Raw genomic sequence first — 9,710 nt, forward strand, 5'->3', positions numbered from 1 at the left:
CAATATTGAAATGCTCATAACTCTCTCATTATTCGTCAGATTTTTCTCAAACTTTCTTTGTTTTATTCTTTGATTTATTCTTTGATTTTTCTGTTTCGACACAAGCCTACTTGTTCAAAAAGTCTCATTCCCTTTAATGTTAAATCTAACTACTTTTAGTTTTGATTATGTGTTAGCTTGATTTTTTGGGGGGGCTGCTACCCATGGCCAAAAGTATTGACAAATTTTGAAAACATTAATATTTGGAGATTCTTCGAAGCCGTTGGGCAGGGATTTCCAATACACTGGTCCAAAAAAGACAAAAGAGTGTTTTGGGGGCAATACGGGTTGGGGTAGGTGATAACAGTTGCGTTGTCACGTTGGGTAATCATGCCTAGAGGAGTTCTTACAGAACATATTTGAAAAAAAAAATTGTACTGAGTTTACACACAAATTGGGCAAGTTGGAAAAAAGAAAACCATTCACTTTAAGAATATTTGAAAAATAGGTTATCTGTGTGCGACCTGAATTGAGTTTGAAAAATAATATGATCTCAAGGGCCTTCTACTCCAACAGCAGCAATTGCGTTTTGATTGCACAACCCCATGCCAAAATATCATAATTAATGTAAGGTAATATTGATGTGTGATTTAGTGTAAGGAAAGTGTGAGATGGAAGAAAATATTTGAGTTTGTTGATAATTCTGGTCTCAGAAACGTTTTCAAGAACAGTGTTATCGAAAATGAGATTATCTGGCAAGTTAGGTATTTTGTTACTAAAAAACATAAAATTCATCGTTTGCAGGTTAAGGGATACTTTATTAGCCTTAAAGGAATCGTTTAACTTTGTGAGCAGCTGATTAAAAAAAATTCTCAAATTGAGACGAAACATGTGTATGAGGGCCTGTATTTGTCCTCAAAAACCCTGAAACTGACCACAATATAGGATGAAAAACTCTAATTTAGATACAAGTAGCAATTTATTAGCTTGATTTTGAGAACCGTCTAGTAGATGGGTTCCAGCTTATGACCAGTTTTCTCCAATTCAAAAAGTCCGTTGGCTATGTTGACTGCCTTCTGCTGTGTGTATTTCCTATGCACACAATGTTATTAGCTGCACTGTACATTCAGTGTATACCTTGTACACACTGTATGTAGGTCATGCTGTGTTCTAGAGTTAATGTGTTGTGTTGCACAAATTCGCTCTATACACATAGTCATTGAAACCAACTCCCAATTATTTTAAAACTTTGGTTTACATCTCCAAGGTTTTAAAATTGATCCTGTAGATATAATACTTTGAAACTTTTGGGATGGTATTTTTTACACTATAAGCCTTATGTTTAGCCCATTTTCAAGAACCAAAATGAGAATTTTTAAAATCAGAACAAAGTGAAAAAAAGTTGAAAATAATATGCTATAAAAAGATAAAGAAACATCAGACAAACAAAACACTAAAAAATTAATCAAAATCGGACAAGGATTAACAATGTTTTGGCATTTTAAAGATTTGCATTATTCCGGTGAAACAGTTCCAGGCATGTCTTCATGAATATTCAATGAGCATATTGATGATATCATATCCCCACTTGTTCTTTTGTATTTTATTATATGAAATTAGGTTTATTCAAATATTTTCTACCAAGAACTGAAAAAATTGGATTGACAACTAATTTAATGCCTTAGATATTCATTGCTGTAACTTATTTCATTGTAAAGGAGGCACATTGTTCAAATTATCAAAAAATGAAACAATTATGAGTTCATGTAATAACATAAGAAAATGGAAAGTGGGGATGTGACATCATCAGCCCACCTAATGAATATTAATGATGACGGGCATATAACTATTTTCACAAAATATTGCTAAACTTTAAAATTCAATAACTTCGTTATTTTGATGGAATTTTATTATTTTGCTCAGTGAATTTTACTTTATTTAGTTGAATATTTAAATATTTCCAACCCGGAGCATCCCTTTAATAAATTTTCTTGTGTTAGTAGGATTGAAAAATATAGAGTTTGGGCTTGGGTTGTCGGGAAAACTGTTGAAAGATTCATGAGTAACAGGGACTTTTCTTGCCAGATTGTTGCCATTATTTGAAAAAAAAATGAATTAAACTCTTCCGCTATTGAGTTGCCATTGGTGATTGTATTGTTTGTTTATTCATATCCAATGAAAGAAATCCATGTATGAATATTATTGGGAGATGTTGAAAATCTGCAGTTTTCGTTCGAAAATTAGTCAATTTTCAGGAAGTCTATACCTGACATTTGGAGAGACTTAATTGGAAGCCCGGCAAACCATGATTGTTTAATAATGACACATGTAAACATCTACCAGAAAAAGTCTCATGTATTACAGCACATATACACTCACATTACGCTAGGTATACCATTGGCGAAGTTACTCATTTCGACGATAGGATCTTTCCATGAAGTATGCCTAAGGCGAGGACAATGACGCAGAAAATATCTGCACATCCAAGGAAAAGAAAAGCCGTGTCCATGGATCCCGTGACGTCAAATATGAGTCCTGAAGAATGAAACACGAAAAATGAAATGGAAGAATGTCATATATACACAGATAAGTATTTCTTTAAATGCGACTTCGTATCTTAATATTGTTGTGTTAATGCAAAGATAAAATGTTAGTTAGAAGTATCAGCAAATAATGTACTCGGAGTTCATCAGATTAAGAGTGGCTTTCACTTGTTGTTGAGTGAATTTAACCCTTTTAATAAGTGAAATTTGTATGAAAGATTCATCCTTATAATTTCTTTCACTCGGAAATCACTCCAGCTTGACCGATTGACGTTACTAGTAGGAAAATGGTAATGAAAAGCGAGTGAAACTCATCTCATTTTTGTTAGATAAGTAGAATATTTTGCGGTCATGGGCAGCTGCCCAAACTCAGTAGTAAATTAATGTTTTCTTGTTACTCTCATTAAACCTACCTGTTATCCACCCTCCTAATATTTCACCAAGGCCTGCACTTATCAAAGCGAAAGAGAGAGTCATAGGAGATAGATATCGTGGAACATACTCTATTGCATTGGTACTCTTCAGGACCGTCTTTGCACCCAAAGCAAAACCACTGATCGCAGTAAAGACGCATAGCGTTGAGAAACTAGCTGCTATCCAATTCAAACAAAGGGGTAATGCACTGATAATACCAAAGAAGATGAACAAAATCGTTGACGAAAACACATCCTCATTTAAAAAGTTAAAGAGTCCTGGCATTAGTCGCCCTGCAGTATTTGCTATTCCACTTACAAGAGAGAGCAAGACAGCAACTGCTTCAGAAACACCTTTCGCTTCTGCATTGGGGATGACGAACACAGTCCAACCGGAATACGAGATCCCATGAAGACATGCTGCTAGTAATGCGTAAATGATTAGAGGGTGCTCGCTGAAGGCATGCAGACCTGCTTCACGACAAGCAGTCCTAATCAAATCCAAAACATTGTGGAAACACCGAAATAACATTGCGTCGTTGTGTAAAGCATGGTTTTGGACCTGATCGTCATCTTCCTGAGACTTTATAGAGCCTCGCTTAGCCGAAGAATCATACCGAGTCGGCAGTGACGTTTTACCGCTGTTCAAAGTATTTTGGTCCAGACATGTTCCACAAACAACCGTGTGAAGATTTAATGCCCCGAGGATGAGAACAGCACCTCGCCAGTTGTAGGCCTCCAAAAGTTTCTGTGTCAACAATGGTAGGATCAACATACCCATCCCGGGCACCCAGTGAGCCAACTGAGAAAGGCAGCAAGTATTGATCCTCATAGGCATAAACCAATGACACCGTGTTCGGGATGAACGTCAAGGACATCCCCAGTCCTGCAAAGAAAAGGATATAATAGCTTATCCATTTCATGCAAATGCGTTGATTTCAAGACTATTACATATCTATAATTTGGTGTATGATATGCGGATAACTTGTTTCACAAATTGGTTATTGATGGCAAATTTAAGTTTTGCTACAAACGGAGGAGATATGTCATATATTTATTTTCATGAATATAGCCAACTGGCCGGGTTCTTCCGGCGTGTACAAGCATATTTCTCGCAGGGGCCGGGTTCGCCTTGTAAAAATTGTTCTTGTTGAGAGGAAGCATGGGGTCTGCTAAGTCGACCATTGCCTTTCAAAAGTTATCAACTACTATAGGGAGTGAGGAGGGGGTTCTGATGGTCCTGCTCCTTTGCATCGTTCTTGTGTTTCCATCAGAGTACAACCCTGTGGGAGTGTACTCTCATACATGAAAAGTAAACGTGCGCGGTCGCAGGAATACAAAGTTCTGAAATGCGGTGATGATCTTAAGGGAGTGTAGCCCTAGTTTCTCGCCGAATGAGACGTCTCTGATACGTCTAAGACACTCCAGTCGCGGGGACATCTCCAACATAATCGTTTCTTCGGTGCATCGCCTTTTCTCACTTGGATTGCAACTATTTCGAGACCTGTACTGTTTGCGACTTAAAGTTTAGTTGCAAAGACGTCTTTGCGACTTATGCGACATACCCCCACCCCCCAAAAAAAATATCGGTTCTATCGGTTTTGCAAGAAAATCAAACATGTTTGTTTCTATGAAGACGTCGTTTAGGAAATTTTTTTTCCAGTCTTCGCGATGTCTCCGCTACGTTTCCGAGACCACCCCTTAGTAGTATAAAAGTCTCTGAGATTGATTACATCCTCGACCTTTGAGACGTCTCCGCGATGTCTTTGCGAAATATCAGAGACGTCGCGGAGACCCACATGAAACCAGAAAGCCAATGGGACGTAATTGAGACGTCTACTTGGTATTTGGCCTACGTCTCTTAGAGGTAAGCCCCGATCTATGATGTCTCAGAGTCGAGGTGACAAGGAGACGTCTTCAAAATAAAAGTTTCTTCGGTCTAACCAAAGAGACGTCTCTAGAAAAACACTTCGCTCGACTGTCGCGGGGATGTTACTGCAAAATCTCCAAGTAGTCGCTTCGATGTCTCGGATACATGTCTTAGCTTGATGCAACGGATTGCAGTATCAGAGATGTCGCAGTGGTTATCTGTAGACTGGTCCCAACGACTTTTAGGCAAAGAACGAAAAAAACTCTTATATTGGAGACGGTGCGCCACTTTACTTTCTGAGACATTGCGGAGATGTGCCTTTTGCGTGTTAGGTGATATAGGGACTTTTCTGTAAGTCAGTATACATGACGACATGTAGGGCTACATCCCTTACCGCTTACGGCAAGCAAAACTGGGAAATTGACAATTGCCGACCGGCTCCCTTAGACTTAATGCTAAGATTCCATCTCTTACCTGAGAAAATGAGACAGACTGCAAAGTAAATATCTTTATTGACTTGGGAACTTGCCATGAGTCCTAACGATGCTGTAATTCCACCAATAACAGCCAAGGAACGAGCGGAATAGCGACGGAGAAGCACTTTGGCAATAACACCTGTGTGCAATTAAGAATAGGATATCTTCAATCTTATACGGAAAATTAGAGCTATAATTCTCATAGAGAAAGGTTTATAAAGGTTTATGGATGGTTGGAAGACAGTTTAGGAATACTGTCTGATGATCGTCATTATGAGGTCATGCCCCGTGAGTGAATTTTCTTTTGTTCAGAAATCCCCTTGCACTTCAAATTCAGCTAAGATATTTGTTTTATAATCAATATTGGATGGCTTATTGCTTAGATTTATTTCAATTTTATTCAATTTACACGTAACAAGTGCTTACAGAATTTTGATACATAAACCTGTACACTAATTTTTGTATTTTTTAATTATCATTCCCCAGAAGGTGGAGGGTCAAGTTCCCCTGGAATTAAAGACCAAGGTTCGTCAAAAGAGTATGGAAATTAGATATTGTATGTATATATATATATATATATATTTATATATACATATACCAGGCAATCGGGCCATTCACATCGCCGTCTGACTATGGAAACACCGTTTTAATTTAAACAACAACTATGAAGACCATATGTGTATATGGTTGACTGGCAGATATATTGAAATGGTATCAGGTATTATGTAGAGCATGTAATAGGTCCATGTGTAGAGCGAGCACTCAACCGGTTTTTTTTTATATAAAGCTTGTAATAAAAAAGCACACCAATATTAGTCACTTGTAAGCGGCATAATAAACGGGTTCAATGTTAAATCTTTTTTTTTGTCGATTCCTGATTTTTATGGGCCATCTATATTTGGAAAATGCCACAATTGTAACCAAGGACTGTCATTCTTTGAATGACACCCAGGCCACGGCGCCCATGGGCAAAATTTGGGATATCTCTCAATTTCATTCTGCGTTTATTCGATAAAATGTGTGCCGAAATTTATTCCTATAAAACAAAGTGACAATTCGGGTATCTATGTCACTTGCACTATAATTACTTTATGGTGTTTTAATGTACAATAAATGTCTTTAGGATTCGTTCATTTTTTTCATATTTTCATCAAGATCATTCCACAATACTTCACAACATATCTAAGTTGTTCCCTCTTCTACAAATTCTCTCCAATCACTTTATTTCATTTAGGGAATTCAATGTATGTTTACAATTCTTGAACAATAAATGAGACAAATGGGAACAGCATTGTTAAATACAAATGTACAAATTAATTACAATTCATTAGGATTAATTCATCTTGCATGCTGATACAAGGATAGATTTCACCTTCTCCTGACATTTACACAAGGATAGAGTTATCTTTTTTTTGAAAGCTACACGAGGATTATTTTTGAATAAAAGTACCTTAAAGGTTATTCGAGAAAATGAAGAATAAAACTCCCGGATAAAACTTCGTCTGATTCCGAACTTAATGAACTGGGCCGCACATTATATTACAGTACTTCAACAGATTTCAAAAACAACACATATATATATGCGATTACTATTAATAATAATAATAATAATGGTGGCTACTTATGTAGCGCACATGTCCACCTTTCGGTGCTCATGGCGCTTTAAAAAGGCACTGCAATTATTATTACCCCGGCTAAGCTAGGCAACCGATTAAGGCGCACACAGCTTTTTAAGGAATTACTTCCTGCAGGTACCCATTCACATCACCTGGGTCGAGTGCAGCACACAGTGGATGAATTTCTTGCTGAATTAGGAAATTACGCCATGGCTGGGATTCGAACCCACGACCCTCTGTTTCAAAGTCCGGAGACTAATCCACTGGGCCACAACGCTCCACACTCCACTATTAAGGTTTTTATTAAAGAATAATCGGACTCTAAATTTATTCAGTATTACCTGACATCATAGTGACGGCATGGTGCATGCCAACGAACATCCCAACACGTCCCGTTGTGGATTCAAGATCTCTGGCGATATGATTGAGCAGGACAGAAAAGGATTTCAATGTCCCCACCTCAAGAAAATGAACCAACCAATTACCAATAAGGATAAAGACTTTGTTGGTCATATTTCCTCTCACTTTGTCCCCTTGAATTGGCATCACCTTCTTCGTTCTCCTTTTTTTCCCTCCAGGGAATCACTATACACTCAACATACAATTATTACAAAAATCGTTTGACTGTGTATAACGAGAGCGCGGCGGTGGAGAACCACAAGTTCAAGAATCCCAACGTTTCTTAGTTCAATGATCCAACGGTCCAAAGAAGAACTAAGTCACATTTGTCATCGTTCACGAACAAAAACACACAAAAAATGAATATATACAGTGCGTTCCCAAAAAAGTATACACTTTTGAAATGGCTGCCAAATAAAAAATGTAGCGCTTTGGGGGAAAAGGCTTATAGATATAAAAAGCCAATAAAGTCAACTTTAAAATGACACCAACAAGTTGGAAAACTACGCATGCATAAGCGAGCACTGCCCTCTGAAACAAAGGGTATGAAAATTAGGGTGGGCCGGAAGTAGCCTTCCAATTTCTTTCAGGTTTTTTTTTGTTTGGTACTTGCAAAGTTGAAGGTTATTTGGTGAATTACTATCAGTTGTGATCAGTTTCTTGTTTGTGAAAATTAAATGCGTTATTAGATTGAAATTTAATGTATGAGTGATCATGAATTGCAATTTTTAGTGCAGCATTTTGTCTTTATCATGTGGATTTTAACAATGTGTTCATGAGAGTCAGAAGAGGGGGTAATATGACTTAGGGAGGTGAAGTACATTGATGGGATAAAGGTCAACAGAACATTTAGCAAGCCCTCTCTCTATCTCACCCCCCCCGCAGTTAGTCCTTTGGAAATTGCAAAGCTAAGGGTGTTAAGCTAAATAAATGAGTGAGATAAGTTTAGGTTTCTTAGGTAAATTTCACGAGTTACTAAATTGAAATTTAATGCATAAGTGAACAGGAATTATAATTTAAGTGTAGCATATTCATCTTGTGGACCTCAGAAGTGTGTTCGTGAGAGTCATAGTAATTTGATCGTACATGTTACAAGCAAGAGGGCGAGATATGCTAAGACTTGGTTAAAAGGGCATTCCTCTACTTTTTCTCCTTTTACAAATTGACCGGTGGCTGATGGTCATTTTTTATTGAATCATTACCAAGAAATTTAACGATTATGATGATTAATGCAATAATTTATTGAAAAAAACTGAATGTTTGATTGATCACATTGCACATTGAATGAGTTGATTTACTAATAAATTGTTGATTAAATGATTGATAGAAAAAAGTTGATGCCCCAATTCACAATCTATCATTAAATCAACATTCTGCTTTGGACTTCACGCGTACATGACAATAGCCATCAGTTCTCAACAGGAGGGGAGGGCGGGAAAGAGGGAGGGGCGGGGGCTCAATGTTCTGTTGACCCTTATTCCATCAACCTGCTCCTCCCTCTTAAGTCCTATTTCTCCCCCTATTCCCTCGACTCCCATGAACACATTGCTGAGATCCACATGATAAAGTTGAAATGCTGCCCAAAAAGTGTAATTTGTGTTCACTCATGCATTAAAGCTTAATTTAATGATTTATAAAATTTGCTTAAGCATCCAAAACTGGTCACGGTTGATCATTAGTTTATCACTACGCCCTTTACTTTGCAAGTTCAAAAGGATTTGCCTCTCAAAAACTGACATAAGTTGGAATGCTGATTCCAGCCCACCTTAATTTTCATACCCTTTGTTTTAGTGGGCAGTGCTCGCTCAAGCATGAATAGCTTTCCAACTTGTTGGTGTCATTTGAAAGTTGACTTTATTGGCTTTCCATATATGGAAGTCTTTTTCCCCAAAGTGCTACATTTTTTATTTGTCAGTCATTTCAAAAGTGTATAGTTTTTATTGGGACGCAATGTATAGAAAATATTAATAGACTCACTGTACACCATAGGCGTTAGGGCTCACTGCACAGCAACCATTTGCCAACCTTGGGAGAGGCAACCTTTCCCCTAAATTTGCTGGTATGGCACTTCTATGATTTTGGGTTCCTGCAGTGCGGGCACGATTCGATTGTGCAAATTCGTGGCAATGCGGGGCACGTCGTGCAAGAGTCAGCCTGGCTATAAGCCAGGCTGATGCCAGCCTGACACTTGCACGATTCTGTGTCACGCATTGGCACGACTCAAGTCGTGCGAGTGCGCAAACTAGTCGTGAACTAGCGTGAAGTGTGCGTAAACACGTCGTGACACGTCGTGACTGCGTGCCATGTTCAAAATTTTGGTCACGACAAAATTTAGCGACCAGGTCGTGAACTATGCGTAAACTGTTCGTGAATTCGTCATGAACTCGTCGGGACGATGCGGGAGGATGCATGAC

General features: G+C 38.1%; 1 pseudogene; it reads right to left on the reverse strand.

Moving 5' to 3' along the window:
- Nucleotides 1-1,906: 1,906 nt before the first annotated feature.
- On the reverse strand, nucleotides 1,907-7,410 carry LOC121412660 (annotated as a pseudogene).
- Nucleotides 7,411-9,710: the final 2,300 nt, after the last annotated feature.

The sequence above is a fragment of the Lytechinus variegatus genome, chromosome 4, assembly GCF_018143015.1.
Source record: "Lytechinus variegatus isolate NC3 chromosome 4, Lvar_3.0, whole genome shotgun sequence".
Lineage (NCBI taxonomy): Eukaryota > Metazoa > Echinodermata > Echinoidea > Temnopleuroida > Toxopneustidae > Lytechinus > Lytechinus variegatus.